This window comes from Equus przewalskii, chromosome 16 (assembly GCF_037783145.1).
Source record: "Equus przewalskii isolate Varuska chromosome 16, EquPr2, whole genome shotgun sequence".
Lineage (NCBI taxonomy): Eukaryota > Metazoa > Chordata > Mammalia > Perissodactyla > Equidae > Equus > Equus przewalskii.
The window spans coordinates 74,460,921-74,479,682 of NC_091846.1; the positions used below are offsets into that span (position 1 = coordinate 74,460,921).

General features: G+C 38.6%; 1 long non-coding RNA gene across 1 annotated transcript; it reads left to right on the forward strand.

Moving 5' to 3' along the window:
• Window positions 1-563: 563 nt before the first annotated feature.
• Window positions 564-5,319, forward strand: LOC139076528 (uncharacterized). The gene is made up of 2 exons (XR_011528246.1): window positions 564-773; window positions 4,120-5,319. It is a non-coding gene; the product is annotated as an uncharacterized lncRNA (long non-coding RNA).
• The last annotated feature ends 13,443 nt before the right edge of the window (window positions 5,320-18,762 follow it).

Genomic DNA, 18,762 nt, shown 5'->3' on the forward strand with positions numbered 1-18,762 from the left:
CTGATCCTTTAGACCAATATTTGTAACAATAAAATTTTGTCTCATCGTAAAGGAAAATAAAAGGGAAATACTGAGTTTAAACGTTTTTTAAGTGTTATCTTTTTATCCAAACCCATACTTTATCCTATAATAAAGTTTTGCAACTTTGCCTATGGTTTTAAAATAGTCATTGACAAGAAAGATTCTTAGGTTCCGGTGAATTTCCTTTCATAGCAATGTTGTCCTCCATTTACTCAGCCATGAGCAAGCAGAAGCCTGCAGTCAGAAAAAACAATGAGCACTTTGGAAACTGAAGCTGCACTTCAGAAACTCTAGCCCACATCAGCATGCAGGGACCTCACAATGGAAAGAAGCACTGAGAACGCTGGGTGCAGTCTGAATTCCGCCTTCTCTCGGGGCCGGCTGTGAGTCTGCTCCAGTTCTCCCGGAACCTCAGACCAGACCAACCAGCAATATTAGGTGATTCTTACTCTCCCCTCCTCCCGTGTGCCAGTACCCAAGCCCTGTGTTTGAGATAAGTCTGAAGACAGGTCATCCTGTGTGATGTCACAATGTGTTAATCTAACTAGTAATTTTTTTAGTGCCAAACTTCGGAATTCTACCCTGCGTTCTCTTCCTCTTTCTCCTTTTTGGTTCTTAACTGATGAAATAACTCTATTGAGTGACTTATCATCAGTCCGGAATAAACTATCTTTGCCATCAAATAGGCCACAAAGGCAGGAAAGATGACTCTATGAGGCGTCCTGCGGGGACTGAAATGCCATCTCTTTCAGGTAGCAATACTTTGGCCTTTTGAATACAACGGAATCTAAGAATTTGCAGCAAAAAATAGATTTTAAAGAAAAAAAGATTTGTTTTTTACATGAGCACTTTGTTTTTTATGTTTCTTCTAATTTCTCAAACAAAATTAAATTTCAAGGACAATTATTAAAATGTATGAGAAAGATCATCTTTTCACATAACAGGTAATTCTCTAGTTTACACTCCTCTGAAGGTTTTCCCCTCGGCAATGGCCCAGGTAATGATGCAACCACCACCTTCCAAACAGAGATGATGGTTATACTGGAAACCATCACCAATCATAATCTAAGGTTAGATTACTCACGTGTTCTGCAATGATTGCGATGCGACTGGAATCTAAGGCACAGTATCCCCCTTGTCTTTGGTTTCACTTTCCGCAGTTTCAGTTACCTGAGGTCCACTGCCATTCGAAAATGTTAAATGGAAAATTCCTTAAGTAAACTTTGTAAATTTTAAACTGTGCACAGTTCTGAATAGTGTGATGAAACCTCACGCAGTCCGGCTCCATCTCACCCAGGAGATGACTCATCCCTTTGTCCACTGGATTCATGCTGGACAGGCTCCCCACCTGTTTGTCAGCTAGTACCCCGTCTAGGTTATCAGATCAACTGTCTCAGTACCACAGTGCTTGTGTTCAAGGCATCCTTATTTCACTTAGTAATGGCCCAAATCACAAGAGTAGTGATATTGGCAATTTGGATACGCCAAAGAAAAGCCATAAAATGCTTCCTTTACATGAAAAGGTGAAAGTTCTCAACTTAATAAGGAAAGAAAGAAATTCATATGCTAAGGTTGCTAAGATCTACAGTAATTTTTATTACAGTATATTGTTATAACTGTTCTATTTTAATTGTTAATCTATTGTTAATCTCTTACTGTGTCTAATTTATGAATTAAACTTTAGCATAGATATGTATGTAAGGGAAAAAACAGTGTATAAATATGGTTTTGTACTATCCCCGGTCTCAGGCATGCACTGGGGGTCTTGGAATATGTATCGTCCTGGGATAAGGGAGACTACAGTATTTTCATTATTTTCCTTATCAACTAACTACTTTGTAAGTATTGATTTTACCTTTCTGAACTTCATGTTTCTGTTTTCACATCTACATATTATTCATATTAGAAGTCCACGACTTTTTAAAATTGGCAACATGAGAAGAGTTTTTAGTTCAATCAAGTTTGTTGTTCTCCTTGTCTCCCAAATACATACACTAATCACACTCCTTGTTTAATTTTTAAAGCTTTCCATCAACTTCAGTGATAATTACAGAATTAAATTTTGAAGCTATAGACGTTTTTTATAATATAGATTTGCCTCCCATATTTTAGCACAAGACAGATGCAGCCCCAAATTTGCATTTACGTTTCCGTAATATAATTGGAAAATATTACTTCAACCTACCTTCTAGTTGTTCTCTCAAAATTTTCTAAAGTTATTTTATAGATGAAATAATCTACAATACTTAAACATTTGCTATTTAGGAAATAAAATGTAATAGGGTCATATTCATACTTACCTAAAGCTAGAATATTTTGAATGTGCTTTAAAAAGTAGCATCAAATGCTCATTTCAATTTTTCCTATTTATGGATAATACCAATGAATAATACTCTAAAAAAATCATAAAACAAGTTATTTCCATTTTTCTGTTCTTGAATTATTTTATATAGCTACTTTTAACAGAAATATCAAAGGCAAAACCAATACAAAGACATAATAACAAAAATGCCTTTCACTTTCTAATACCATGAAAAATCACTTCTTTTACATGTCCCTCCAGTTAAGTTGAAATAATGTCCTCTATTTACCTTCAGCTTAAATTGACTACCCTCTAAAGGGTATTTACTGATTCTGAAACATAAATTGATCTAAATACTTGTGGGAAAAAAACCCACATCCGTAACCACAGTGTCAACAAACGAATTGTCTTCAAAATAATTCAAAAGGAAAAATCTTCAAAAGAAAACTTAACTGCATTGATTTTTTTCCCTTCATATTTAGCACTACCATAATCTCTCACCTTGTCCCTTTTCTCCCCCTGAAAAAAAGTGACTGTTAAGATTTTAAAGCACACTCTTCAGCGTGAGTCTGTATTCCAAGCTTACTTCAAGGAGTGATTCTGTAACTCTGCACCAGGGCACCGCATGCCCCGTGGATTCAGTGTTATCTCAGCGGGAATATTCTGTAATTGAGACAGTTGCATTCTGAGCTTTTGCATAAGACCTTAAATTAGAGTTGGAGAAATGTTCACTCTAAAGTGATATTTGAGTTGGACTTTCCAAAATTACTATTCTTTTAAAAATAACTTTACAAAATAAGAAATGCCTTGAAGAAACAGTTTAACTATATAGCCCAAAGAAGAACCACCCAAAATTTCTCAAAAATCTTCCCTCTTTAATGTCAGTGTGTATTTATAACACTCTTTTACCAAAAATACATCAAGAACTGGAAAATCTTATTAGCGAGAGGGCCATTCACCTTTAGATGATGTTTGAAACTCTAACACCCACCACGTTGACAGGAGGGTTATTTACAATGCAGAGGGTAAGGCAGACAAATAGAATATGACAGGACAAGGAGAAATCAGCAGCCTGTGTTCATCTCCATTTATTAAAATGTTTTTGGGGCTGTGAAATCATATCTTTTAAATCCATTTAATGTTGTCTGAGATCATATGGCCTGACATCCAAAGAAAAACATAAAAGGCGCATAGAGCTCACATTTTCAGAGAACCTGAGGGGCAAGTTTTTAATCACTGTTTTAGTCCAATAAATTTGGTATAAATAAAAAATAGAAAATTAATAATAAAAAATACACATATAATTGGCCATGGTCCCCCCACACACACATTCAAGATTTCTACCATTGATGCTGATGCAGACAGGGGGCCAGTGTTTGAGGACCATTTGCTTTGTCTTGGTCTATACCATTGCTATTTGCATTTTGAAAACTTGAGAGGAGGCCTTACTTAATGCTCACACTAACCACAAATCACAGCTGTCAGTACAATCCTCCATCGATTTTTTCCTCTCTCGCACACAGTGTTCAGTTTCTCCTTCAGCTACAGCTCCTGCCCTATGATTACATTCAAGCTCAAGTCTCCCCATTTACTAAAGGCAAGAACAACAAAAGGCAAATACGGTTTTTCAATTCCCTGAAGGTTCCAAAGGAACCTGATACAATCAAATGCTCTGGAATAGGGGAACTGAGCGCTAAGGAGCACGTGTGGGAAGGCAGCCCCTCTCGCCTTTTGTGCCTTTTGAACCATGTGAATGTATCGCCTATTCAAAACTAAATAAATATTTTTATGTGCAGATTCCTGGACCCCGCCCTGGACCTATTGAAACAGAATCTCTAAAGTTGGGCCCCGGAATCTTCATTTTAACAAGCTCACCAGGTGAATCTGATGCATAAGTAAATAAGCAAGAAAATATTGTGAACATAAACACAGATGGCGCAGCACTGAGAGGTCCTATGTGTCAGGTAGTATGAAGAATGCTGAAAAACCACCACTGCCAAGAAGAGTCTCCCTCACCAGCCCGCTCTGATGTCTGAAATTCCTTTGTTAGACATTCTGTCTCCAATGTGTCCTTGTAAAATTGTGATGCTAGGGTGGGGCAGAGAGAGAATGCCTGCCTTCACCAAACTCATCCTTCAGTCTCTTTTCCCATGTTATCTAATCAGTACAAAATCTTCTCTTAAGAAACAGGCTATACAAACTCTGATTTCATCATCCTTACATGCCCATTGCAATCATTTGTGATGCTTGATGCTTGGCTGAAATGATTTTCTTGAAGGTCACCAACGATTCCTCAGTAGCCCGGGAATTATGTAATATTACGCTATCCTGATTCTCCTTTCTTTAGTGTATGATTCTTTGTCTCCAGAACTCTTCTGCCTCTTATCCTACAAGGCATTCTTGGGTCCTCCTCTCTCTACCCCACTTTCTAGTCATCATTTTCATGCAACCGTCTCATATATAAGCTTTTCTCACCCTGTGCTCTTTCTCCTGAGGTACAGACCGCTTCTCCCCTGACCCCAGCATCTCACCTGTAAGTCTTATTGAAAACTTCACATCCACAGCTGTATGCCTCAGCTGTATGCCAGGCGCTTGTCTAAATATTTTACAAACGTGAACTCCTTTACTACTAAGAACTACCCTATTTTAGGGATGAAGGAACTGAGATACCTAAGAGTTAAATTATTTTATTCAGGTCACATTCCTGTCATACGGTGGATCAGATTCAAACCCAGGCAGGCTATGTCTAGAGCCGTATTCTCAATGGTCATGCCATGTCGCCTCTCAGTGTTAGTTTAATATTTATCAGCAAAGCTTCAATCCAATCACTTTCTGATCAAAAACTTCTGGTGTCTCCTCACCAAATACGGAAATGTTTAAAAATCTGTAATTGGGAACTTAAGTCTGGAATTTAATCTTATCTCTACTTAGTTTTATAGCCATATCTCCCAATATTCTCTTACACACACTAAATATTACAAATAATAAATAATATACATTATTTGCTGGTTTCAAGATTATCATTTAGACTTGTTCTCCTCTGGTTTGAGCTTGTCTCTATTCAAAATTTTAGCAGAACTCTGTCTATGGCCTAAAATTTTGATAAGTGTAGGAAAAATCCAAATTTAAACCACAGGTAACAGAGACTACATTTTTCCCCTCACCTGAAACAACTAATAAACCAGAAACGTACATATAAAATGATGATTTTGCAAGACATTGGACATCAGACAACAAAGGACAATGACTCCAGAGGACTCAAATGGGGTGAGTCCTGTGATCACCTCAGCTTACTTCCTGGAGAAAGTTTCCAAGCTGAGTCACTGGAAGGGAAAACTCAGGCTGAGTCCGGCAATCTGTATGAGTCCAGGCGACAGAGCTAGAAAAGTCTGGAGGTGCCAAGGGTGCTACAGTTTGCAGGGCAGAGCATCACTGAGTTATCGGTCAACTTCAAGAGTCCTAATTTGGGACTCTCTTCTTGTGAGTCCCCAAGAAGAGAACGAGAAGAGTGAAAAAATGCCCCAAGCAAAAGAAACATGAAGGAAACTACACAGAGACATGTCAAAATCAAATTGCCCAAAACTAGTGAAAAAGAGAAATTCTTAAAAGCAGCCAGAGAAAAGAGATACATTATGTACAGAGGAATGGAGACGAAAATGATAGTAGATTTCTTGTTGGAAACAATGTCAGTCAGAAGACAGTGGAGCAACATCTCTAAGGCAATGAAAGACAAAACCTACTTAAATCTTTTAAAAGCAAATAAACTTCTTAAAGCAAAAATAATACCAGTATATTGAGGGGGTTATAATGAATGTAAAAATAAAATGTGCTGTAATATAGCATAAAAATCAGGATGCAATAAATGAAAATATATGGTATAAGGTTCTCATACTATACCTGAAGACTGCGATAAGTCGAAGTTATACTATAAACCACAAATCAGCCACACACAAAAAATAAGGAGATAAATAGAATCACCAAAAGCACAGAACTGATCCAAAAGAAGGCAGGGAATGAGAGAAAGGAAAACAAAGGGCAGACGAGACAAATAGGAAATAAAAGCAACATGGTAGACTTAAACCCAAGTGTAATAACAACACTAAATATAAATGCTCTAAACACACCAATTAAATACAGTAATTGTCAAATTAGATTAAAAAGCAAGATCCAACTATATGCGGCCTTCAACAAACCCACTTCAAATACAAAACACAAGTAGGTAAAAAGTAAATGGGTGAAAAAGAATGTACCATATTAACACTATCAAAACAAAGCTGGAATGGCTATGTTAACGTTGGACAAAGCAAAGGAAATTATTAGAGATTTAAAAAAATTCACTTCATATTTGATGAAAACCATAAACTCATATATCCAAGAAGTTAAACAAACTCCAAACAAAAAAGAAATATGGAGAAAGCTACACGAAGGTGCATCAAAATCAAATTGCCCAAAACCAGTGATAAAAACCAATTCTGAATTCCACATCAAAATCAACAAATGCACACACCCATCTGAAAACACACTTTTAGACAGAAATGTGAAGGTACAGCAGCTTTCAAGTGGCACAAATAGGTACCAGTGGCTCAGTGCTGGAACAAATGAATCCAGTGAGGAGACGTTGAAGAATTCTGTGCAAGGAAGTGGCAAAACAAATTTTAAAGGAAAAATACCTTCTGGCAGCAGGTCCAGTCAGATTTGTGGGATACAGTGAGGCGATAGAACAATAGACAGGAGGGAGCAGTAGCTCGGGATGGGGGAGAAGTTCAAGGGCGAGGAAGGGTGTGATTGATAGAAAGATCAGGGGAAAACCAGTTATAATAATCCAGAAATGATGAGCCTTATAACCACTCAATGAGTAGTTGAGTAGTTACAGATCATAACTAGATTATATATTAGGAGTAGCCTAACTTCTAAATGCCATAGTTAGCATCTACAGGGCAAGAAATGTCTTTTTATCTATCTGCCTCCAGCACCAAGCACAAAGCTTGCTATAAATATTTTTAGAACAAATAAATGAATGAATCTAATCAAGGCTTGAATTTTCATTTAATTTTTTAAGTCAGAGATCCTGATATTTAATTCCAGAGATTTCTCATATGTCAATTTCTGAAGGAAAATAATATACTCAATCAAAGGTTACTCATACCTTTTCTTAAACATTGCTCAAATTGCATATATAATCATAAATGCATTGCATACATATTACAATAAAATCCTAAATTATATTAGTATGACTCAAGACTAAAACAATTGGGCTTTGTTCATGTCTTTTGAAAACAGTATCATAATTATATTGTTTTCTTGGGAAATAGTCACACTCCCCAGCACACAGGAAAACACACACACCCTTATTTAGAGCAAAGAGTGGAGAAAGAGAACAAGAAAGAAAACTTTTTTAGTACTTATAATTTCAGACTAAAAATTTACCACTGGCAGCATTCCCATTTTTCATTCAATTTCCTTTCATCTCTATTAATGTTGAATATCGCTTTAGAAAATGAAACTTCAAAAGAAATTAAAATGTGTAAACTACAATTTGGACATGTTCACGTTGTGCTACAACTTTTGCATTTTGAATTACTCCCCAATACAAAAATTTTCCCCTTTTTGATCTCAAATATTTTTCAATCATTTTACTACTTTTCCACTCAATCATCTAAAAATCACACTTTTAAGCGGGTACAAATACATCCTTACATGTAGTGGAGATTTGCCCATGATTAGAGATTGTATGGAAAAGCCAAGCTTTGCAATGAAAAACCTGGTTCTGCGAGTTAATAACCAGGTGGCCTCCGTTACCCTCTTAAAAAGACTCAGTTTCCGTATCTGTAAAATGGGGATGTATTAGACACGCGTACAAGACTTCAAATAGTCCCTGCCCCACCTCTTCCTTTAGCCACCGCTGAAGAGAATAGCTAAGCCCAGGTCCCACCAGCTCTAAGAAGGTAGGAGGGGATAGCATCTTGTTTCTAGCCTGTGCCAGGGTGTCATTAACACCTCTGCATGTGGTACCCCCCGGGAACACACACAAGTAGGTACAAACAAGCAGTCACCATCCGTTCACCAGCCTTGACTGATGGGAGGATGGAAGCCCATGGATAAACACTCTCCTCCTCGCACCCCAGGTAGACAGTTCTTGGAGGCATTTCTTAAGCTTTATTGTCACTGGGGCATTCCCTAAGCAGCTCGAAGGAAGTTTAAAGGTGCTTAACCCTCCCTCAAGGTGGTTTTTCAGAGCTCTGTTGGGAAGAAATAGCAGCGTCCACCAACTTGAACCAGATGGAGCCCCTCTGCAGGGGCAGCACCTGTGCAGATGACCTGAAGATGACCAGAAAATGCCCTTTTCCTCATCTTAATACTAAGATCTCCACCCCAGGAGGAGCCTAGGCTTTATCAGCATTACACACAATGTACGTGAGAGCATGCTTTCAGACTGCACCTGCGCGTGCTAATACCTGCCTCTGCACGTGATGGCAAAACGTCCCTCGTAAACATTCATTCCCCACCCGAAATCAAAGGACCTGCTTGCCTTTGTTTGGAGAGCTGTGGTTTTGGAAATGATTCCGCATGGTCTCCTATTTGCTGCAAATATACTTTACTTATACCATACTGTGACAACTTCTGGTAGACAGTCTGATTTTAACTCTCCAGGAAGCGAACTCACTTTGGTGCGGTAACATTATCAAAAGGCCCCGTGAAACCATGTCCATCCTGATTGTGGACAAATCAAAACTGCACCCTTGCCTTGGCCTTCCCTCCCTTGCTGTTTCTCTGCCGGTCCTCTCCTCCTGCTCTCTTGGCCACAGGCTTTGCTTTCAAAGGAACAAGGCCAATGACTTAGATAATGCGTCTAACCTCACAAGGCAGGTAAGGGATAAAATAAGATAATTTCTGTAAATAGGGTACCTAAGATGTTCCAGACATTGTTCTAAGTGCTTTGCATAAATTAACATATATTTTTAAGCCTCCCAACAATTCAATGAAGTAGGTTCTGCTCTTATCTCCTCTTTATTGAGAAGAAAGGCACAGAGAAGTTAATATCTTCTCCAAAATCACACAGCTATCAAGTGGCCCCAGAGCTCACAATGTCTCCCCTACTCTCACCACTAAAGCACACAGTACGTGCCAGATAAGTGGTGGCTTAACATTTTTACAGTGCTATTTTAGACTTAACACGTGCTTTGAGGGTTGGAAAATCATGACGGACAAGAAGGAATATGGAGCAATTGGAATGATAAATCTACTTCCATGATAAGTTGATATTCGACTCGGCTTTGATCTCTAAGAGATGAGACATACAGACCGGCTCTGTTCTACACACATCAGGAGGCAGCAGCTGGCCATCCCTATGGCATAAAAAAATAGTAGTACAACCAGATTGATTTAGATGCTGAGTTTCCTGCTTAAATTCCACTTATCTTATTGACTTTAAACATAGCCTTTTGCTTTCAATGTAGATTTTCCCCATTATCTCTTCCCTCAAGGCAAGCCCCACTAACAGCTGTCTTTCTAGTTCCCCATATACTAATGCTCAAGGTCCAAAATCCCCTTATCAAAGGAGATTGCAACCTTTTTTCCCAATTTAAAGGCAACTGATATCTAGGTACAAGAAATAAAGATAGAGCCAGCGATCCCAGCTGGGTAAGCCCGATACTGCTCTCCTGACACGACTGAAGATAAGAAAAGCTGCCAAGGGAGCAGCATTCGGATGGGGCATCACTCACTTCCCTTCAGAACTCTGCCCAGTGGCCGCACAGGAGCCCCGGGTACCTAAACACCGGCTCTTACAGACTCGGGCAGTGGAAAAAGAGGCGCCGTTCCTGAATCCACTTTAGTGTCAGTCTCCTTTCTGTCTCAAAATCAAAACGTCAAACTGTCATTCTAGAATTTACAGACCCCGTAAAACCGAGCCCAGGGCCTTTCCTAATCTGAGGCGCTCACATCGAGCCAAGGGGCAGGCCACGCTTCCTTCTGGGCACTACTCAGCTAGAATTTTTTTTTTTCCATTTACGTTCAAAATGAAATATTTCCTCTTAGGAGAAGCAAATCAGAAAGACAAAAATTCGATTTCATGATAGGCCGTTAAAGTTATCACCCAAGACCATAAAAATTTAACACTTGATAAAGAAAAACAGACTCACAGAGGACACGGAGTCAGCTGAGAGTTTATAGGTTTCTCAAGTGAAAATGCTGCTTTCGATTTGTAAACGGAGAAGTCCTATAAAATATTGGGCATTCGGAGACAAGGAAACAGCAAGAGTTTTCATAACTATAAATAAGGCTTCTTTTATTTTTCAAACGACTGGGTGTGCTAATATATTCTGGGAGGTAGCGGGGGCTTCGGCCCTGCCAGCCGCCAGCCCAGCCCCGACCTCAGGAGACGCAGACTCTGGGAGGCTCCTGAGAAACTGATGCGGCCGCACATGTTACACTGCCATTTCTTAAAGACTGCGTTTTTTCCTTTAAAACTGTGCCAATTTTATTAAGAGGAGAAAAACATCTCTAAATATTACAAAGAAAGCACCAAGGGTACAGCTTCACCTACCTGGATAAAGAACGACTGCCCCGTTAGCAGAAGTGATTTTCCAAAGACAGCCGAGAACTCGGGTCGTGACCTCCAGGTTACTTTCAAGTTCATTTTCATAGAAAGATGATCAAAATTTCAACTTGAATGTTTTTCGCAGCTGCTGCTGTTTGCTGTTTCCTGAAATCTGGAATCCTACGTTTTGGAAAAAGATAATTTCTGAATGAATATTTTTCAAAAGTTTATGGTATATTGCCCTTGGAAATTCCTTTTTTGAGTCTATAAAGTATTACCAAATAACTCAGAAGTGACACCGGGAGTGCACATTTGTCCCTGGAAGAAATAATACGTTAAAATTAAAAAATAAACAAGAGAATATCAAACATTAAAAATAAATTTGATTGTGAACAAACCTCAATTTACCTCAACGTGAGAAACATTTCGAGGGTCTACGTTTGCAACAAATATAGTAACCCCACCACAACTACACCAAATAACGGAGAAAACCTTTGCTATCACATTTATAAAGTCCATTTCTGTAAAAAATAAAATAAACCAAACCAAATAAAAATTCCTGCACAGTTGACCTGATACTTCACTGACAGCTTTAAAAAGAAAGAATTTTAAATGAAACACTTTCAACAATAATTAATTAATCTAATAATTTTCACCACACAGTTGCTATTTTAATTTAATTCATGAGGAAAATCAACTTAGAGTGCAAAAAGGTTAGTCACAAGATCTGAGCTATTCCCGCATCATCATGTCAACATGTCATGACCGTCAGGGAAACAATTGCTTTTAACACACTCTGAACTTCTTTGCACGGGATGAAGGCAGCGAAATGTGCATTCAGCTGACTTCCAGGTATCGCTACGAACAGGCAAATGCAATCGAATGCAGTGCTCTTATTCGGTCAAATAACCATCGTTGATAACCAGAGACTTTGTCCTATCCCCAATGTAAGAAGATACTTTGTAAAATTAGTAAACAATGAGTGCATTTTAAACTAATGAAATATGTTTTACACAAAAAAAATGGCATTTGAGAATGTAATACTTTCAAAAGCAGTATTACTTTTGCCAAGAAAAATAGATAATTATGAGCATTCTGTAGAACTATGCATGAGATCTGCTCCAATCAAAGTCACTTCATCCAGGCCAGCTTTGCTGCTGCATCTAAACACCAAGCTGGTGCTGCGCACAGGGCCTGGCGGGCAAGAAGCAGGCCAACACAAAATCCTCAGTTCTCCGGGAATCTTAGTGCCTACTCCTTCTTTATGAATGTCTTACATGTGATTTAAAAGATGATTAAACCATTGCGTTCTATTTCTCTGTTTTACCTAAACTATAGCTTTAAGGAATAAAAATAAGAGAAACTAAAAGACTAGTATCCAAAGTGTTCGGATCCAGGGGCCTGCCCGGTGGCCGAGCGGTTAAGTTCATGTGCTCCCCTTTTGTGGCACAGGGTTTCGCTGGTTCGGATCCTGGGAGCGGACATGGCACCTCTTATCAGGCCACACTGAGGCGGCATCCCACATAGCACAACCAGAGGCACTCAAAACTAGAATCTACAACTATGTATGCAGGGGCCTTTGGGGAGAAGAAGGGAAAAAACAGAGAAAAAAATGTTCAGATCCAAGTTCTGCATCCATTTGAAAGCATAATCTAATTATGGGCTTACGAAAGTCCATACTTAGACTTTAGAGGTTGGTGTTTTGTGCCTGTTGCTGGAAGGTAATTAAACCTCACATACGTCCTTTGCCTTGTAAAAGGAAATTATGCTGAAGCAGCCAATGTTTCGATTTATTTCATCAAATGGCACAGCATTCTATATCACCTCTCCCAATAAACAATAGATATTTTATATGTTCACTGTGTGCCTAAGTATTGATGCTCTTAATAACAATAACAACAATAATAAGCTACACCTAAGTAAACACTACGTGTTAAAATTACTTTGTTAACGTGTGTGATGCATATATTCTACTGTTTCTCTACTGCTTTCTATTTCTATAACATTAACTTAGTGCCACCAATATATGATTACTTAGTAGATATATACAACACATGATGTTAAAAGAATGAAACAAAGCGTATTTACTTCTTTGTTTTCATACAACTTTTGGTCTAGGTTGCAGAAATAGCAGAGATGAGTTAAAGAGAAATCCAAATTGTACAAAAACAATAGAGCTTAATAAAAGTGATACATTAGGTCAGTTTCATAGAAACAATATCGATCGTAGCACCTAACTCAAATTTGGGTCTAATGTGAATTCTTTTTAACTTACATATATATTTTTAAAATTTTTATCTTCATCTTATCAAGTCATATCAAATATCTTTCAGTGAAGTGCATTTGTTATCTGTAGTCATTTGCACAAATTCTCAAGAAATATGAATTGAGAATAACTTTATATTTTAAATGCTTATACTTAAAAATTTGCCAATATATAAATAATGTAAAATAAGAAATAAAAGGATCATATTTTATTTTAATTTCAAAATCTCTGTAGTTTCCTAGGACATGAGAAAAGTTGTTTTTGTTTTTGTTTTCACTGAGAAAGATTTGCCCTGAGCTAACATCCATTGCCAATCTTCCTCTTTTCTTCTTTTTTATGTGAGCTGCCACCGTAGCATGGCTGCTAACAGACAAGTCATGTAGGTCTATGCCCAGAATCTGAACCCACGCCACCAAAGTGGACAGTGCTGAACACAACCACTAGGCTATCGGGGCTGGCCCAGAAGTTTTGCTTTAATCCCAAGTATTCTTCAAAGAATTAGCTATTTAGGACTCTTTTTTAATGATCTATGGTTACAAAAGGGTTAAAAAAGTAACACAGCTTTTAGAGGATAAGAATTCTTACCCTCTCTGGAAAAAAACAGTCCCATTCTCCACAATGCCAATGTCGCAGTAGTAATGGAGCTTGCCAGGTAAAATTAATAGTGTCATTGTATTATTTTCTAATTAAAATGGGCACAAGCAAGTAAAACAAAAGCCAAAAAACATGAGAGAAATCTGGCACTACTAATTGATTTTGGCTTCTGCTAATTTTTAAATGTCTCAGGTTAAGCAACAAACACACGTTTAGTTTCAGACAAAACTATAGTTCTATTCCTTTCTCTTTTATTCACCAAATTAAAGCACTAGACCTGGCATCTGTCAGAAGGTCAGCCAATCAAGTTCTTGGAAACAGACAGGAAATATGTATTTTTAAAAGCTGTTTATCAATCTAAAATTTGTAACAACAGATGATGCCTTTCTTTTAAAAAATGGATTGTCTATTTTTAAATAATGCAAAGAAGGATTTCAACGTGAAATTCTGCTAATGTCAATTAATCAAGTAATTTCAAATAAGTTCTTATTTTTTAAGTTCCGTAAAGGAGTAGCATTCCCCCTAGTCATTGTGAAATGTTTGAATAAACATTGATGTGAATTTGAGTGTCTTTTTCTTTTACTGTTTTAACATTATTTCAAAATAATTAGTCCATATGACTAATTACAAATACACACACAAACAGACATTGTTGTTTTTAAACTTGTTTGCATACATTAAAATGAAAATGGATCTCTTGGCATTGTGCAGTGCACAACTTACCCAAGTGTATATGGCAGACCTATTGATTGGTATATTTATCCATTTTATGATTATTATTCCAAGCAAAATCATGATGCTATGACTAAGTCCCTTTTGGTCAGGGTCATACTTTAGATATATTACCTATATTGTTACATGCCTCAAAAGAGAACACAGGGCTCATAGCAACAGAGGCAGAATAAATGCCTCAGTGAGATTCCAAGAGCATTAGTCACTTGACAGCTTCTGCTTGTTCACAACAAAGCAAGGGCAAGCTCAATACTTTCTGATACACTGAAGGACAGGCGCAGACAAAAGACTGATACTAGAGTCTGATGTTTAAGAACAAATGACAACTCTTAAAATGTGCTGTAGCTCTGAATTGCTCAAGAAAATATGAAAGTAATTTTCCAAGCCCATTCCTTGATGTTTCTTTTCTAAAAGAAACATGATCTCTGGAGCCTTTGATTAAAGAAGGGTGTAATCACTCTTTTTAATTCACTCTGATTTCACCTCAAAAGGGATGCCCAAGTTCTCTTCATCCCAGGTCAGCTCTCGCTTCAAACCAGAGGAAGGCAAAAAACGTCAATTTGAGGACGTTTCCCAAAAGCTTAGAAGTTCAGGAGTATTGACATATACTAAACTATACTGTACAAAAAAAAAGAAAGAAAGAAATTGATGGTCCTTATCTGCCAGGGACTGGTCAGAAGAATTTTAAAGAGTGTAACATGGAACATATGCAACTCTTAGGGGCATGTAGAATAATACTTAAGTCAGGCACAAAATATGCATACGTCGAAGACCATTCCTGCTGTTTATCTGCATTCTCTAATATCTCTAGAGTGAACAAGAATTGCTTTTAAAAAGAATAATAGTGAAGTTGCCCTTATTTTTAAAGAATAATAATAAATTACATACTGTGTTTGGAGATTTAAAAAAAAATACAAATCTCAGGATCAGCGCTAACTTCAGGGCCAAAGCTGAGAGATTCTGCTGAATACAGCATAATATAAAAAGAAGACGACCTAGTCACTATGGTGTTAATTGATAAGGGCACGGCTGAATCAAAGAATGGAAAAGAGCTGAGCAGCGAGGGCAGCCAGGGCAGCTCGCACCCGAAAGCCGGTGAGCCTGTCCAACTATCGGCCCGTTTGTTTTCACAGCTTTGCTCGGAACATTTGGAGGGCTGGCCCGGCACTCCCTGCAGAGCCTGAGAGCGGGTGGCGAGCCAAGATACCAGCGGCACATTGTTTCACCTGCGCTGCCAGATACTCAGAAAAAACACACAACGGTTTGTCAAAACAGCCATGGACGCTGCGCGCTCGTTTTCCCTGCAGCCCAGTCCTCGCTGCCAAGGTACACGGCCAGGTTTCTCTGAGCGCCGAGAGATGCTCCGCTAAATTCCTGGCGCGGCGGGGGGGATGTGACATATGAAGGGAACCGGAGTGCTCCCTGGGGAGCCCGGCTCTACCTGGAAAAGGCTGTGCCAGACCCATTAAATCAGGTTCCCACAGCCCTCAGCCTTAGTCAGCACCTGGCCGTGAAATGACTCAGTCGCAAGGAAACCAGAACCAAGGAGGGGCTCCTAGCTTCATGGGAGAGCTCGGCTTCCTAATGCTTCCCCGGCCCCCGAGCTGCGCCGGAATCACATGATTAAAAAGAAAAGCGCAGCCTGCACAACAACCTGAGACAGAACGGGGCTGCCTCTGTCTTCCCTTTGTTATCTGCAGAGTGAGCTCCAGGAGTGCCTTTGTTGGGTTTCCGATGCACCACCAGCAGAAGCGCCTGTGATAAGAAGCTTCTGATTAAGCTCTAAACCTTTGGCACATATCAGCAAAGCCTAATTATGAAAGATCTAATAATATGTTCCTTGTGTTTCTCTGACAACCACATGTTCAGCATCCGGGATGCGATTGGGAATCGAGAAAGATACTGACACTACACATTATTGCACAGGGAGGGGGCACGTTCCTTAAACCATGCACACATGACGGAAGCTGAAGTCTTCATTAGACATACCTAGTGAAAGAGAAAACAGGTTATACACAAAAACAGTTTGTTTAAAGTAAATTTTTTGTCAGCAAAAAAAAAAAGTGTTGCTTGGCAATTAAAACAAGCGGAATGAGGTATTTTTTAATTAACATTCTTCAAGAGGCAGAGAATGTTCAAATGTTGCCACTGTAAGGTTTCTTGCCTCACCTTCTGTCTTTTTTAGACTATATATTTCTAAAAGTATATTAGGTGACAGTTTAACACGCAGGAGAAAGCCTATGGTTGCTCTATACATATGGAAATAAGCTCTCTCAGGCAATACCTGGAACAATGGTGGCAAAATCTATATCAAAGGAGATGGGACGCTTCTCTTTGTGTGAAATGTCTGTGAGCCCTGACTTAATGAGCTCGGGCTAGAGGTGCCACTTTGAACAAATAATGCTGGGTCACCTCCACTCTCCACCCTACAGGCTGCCTGAAAAGTACATGAAAGGGGCCTCTCGAGAGAGAGAGAGATTTACCATATACACTTGACACTTGATCAAAGCCCATGCGTCTGCCTCCCTGAAACAGAAGTGAAAGACACCAAAACTCTGTGGCTGTACCAGGGATCCCAGGGGGCTTCGTTCTCAGCCTTCTGGGGAAACAATTATGCAATTCTGTTCCCCGACGTGCTTCTAAATAGACGTTTTAGAAAACAATCATAGATTATTACACAGAATTCAAAAAGTATCCACGAAATCATTTTGGTCACACTCTCTGATCCACAGCACTGGCACAATGGCTCAGTTATGGCAAATGAATGGGTGAAGAAGAGCCCTTTCTCTATGGACCCAAGTCTTCCCGGAGAACACCTCACCTAAGATCCTCACTGCCACCTTCGCCTCCACCTACATCCCAAGAAATACGAATTGCAAGTGCTATCTGTATCTTTAAAACAAAAGATTCAAAACCAGATACAGGGATTAAGCCAGCTCCCTTCTTCCAGATGTTGAAGTCATTCTGTAACTGCTTTTTCCAGCTCACCATGGATCTCAGAGTTTCTCTCTGTCTTGGATTCAAACACTTGGAAAGTCCCCATCCTATGGTTCTATTGTTGCATATTGTCTGGCCTTTCACTAAATTAGCTCATTAGACCTGAGGATATAAAATTGGTTTTTTCTATTATTATTCTTCCTGGAATGAACAAATAGCTGGATTTTTCTGTATGTTATCATCATCAGTCCCGAACTTTCCATGAAAAAATAGATTCCCCTCCCCCCAGAAATGTTAACTCTTTCTACCAAAGAGCAACCTTTAAATCTCTGAAACCCTCCAAAAATGAATACATCACCAGGAGGCCAAAGGGTTTGCCCTTTTCTTTGGTACCATCACAGTCCATTCATTGCCGAGTCCTGTGTCTGCTGGTTCCCTCAGTGCGCGCAGGCCAGGCCCCTCATGGCCACAGAGCAGAAATCACTTTCGCTGATGGGGAGAGGTGATCCCGATCATTAAAACAGTTTTCAAAGACTCAGCTAATCAGTAGAAATGGCCTCAGATCTGCAGCTAATCTCATCATTCAAATTTCCTGGTTGTGCTGTTTTTCTCCGCCTGATAACATGTTATCAGACTGTAATGGAACCTCACTCTGATCTGGAATAGGGCATTGCAATGAAGTATATACATACCTCTGATATCTTTCTATTCAGAAAGCAGCGAATTTAATTAAGTACCAAAGTATGACGCTGGAGTCCTGAAGTCTAGACTCAGTTTCAGACACCAAATTGTAACCAATGGGCTTAGTTTTGACAATCATATTAAACACAAACAACTGGAAAAATTTACTACGGTGGTCTTTCCTGAAGCAAGTATGGAAAGCAAAAGGAAAAAATACAAAGTGTTTACAAGCAATCTGGAAAGCACTTTTGAAACATTGTGTTAAAATTTAAATTTTTAACTTAACTTTAAATGTATTAACCCCTCTCAGAAATTAGTATATGTGAAAACAATTTAATCCTTGTATTTGGATTTTTCTTACCTTAAATTCTTATTTTAAAAATTAAAATAAAAAATATATGTATTCTTTAAGATGTCTTTTTAAAAAAGCAAAATATAGGCAAAAGAACTAATAGAAGACTCAGAAATATTACAAGCACCTGACTACAAAAAAGATTGAGACCAAGAATGCAAGTATGACAAAAGGTAAAAAAAATTAATAACCCCTTTGGAAAACAGTTTGGTAGTTTCTTACAAAACTAAACATGCTCTTAACCTATGATCCAGCCTTTGTGCTCCTTGATATTTGCCCATATCACTTGAAAACTTATGTCCACACAGAAACCTGGACATAAATAGCAGCTTTATTCA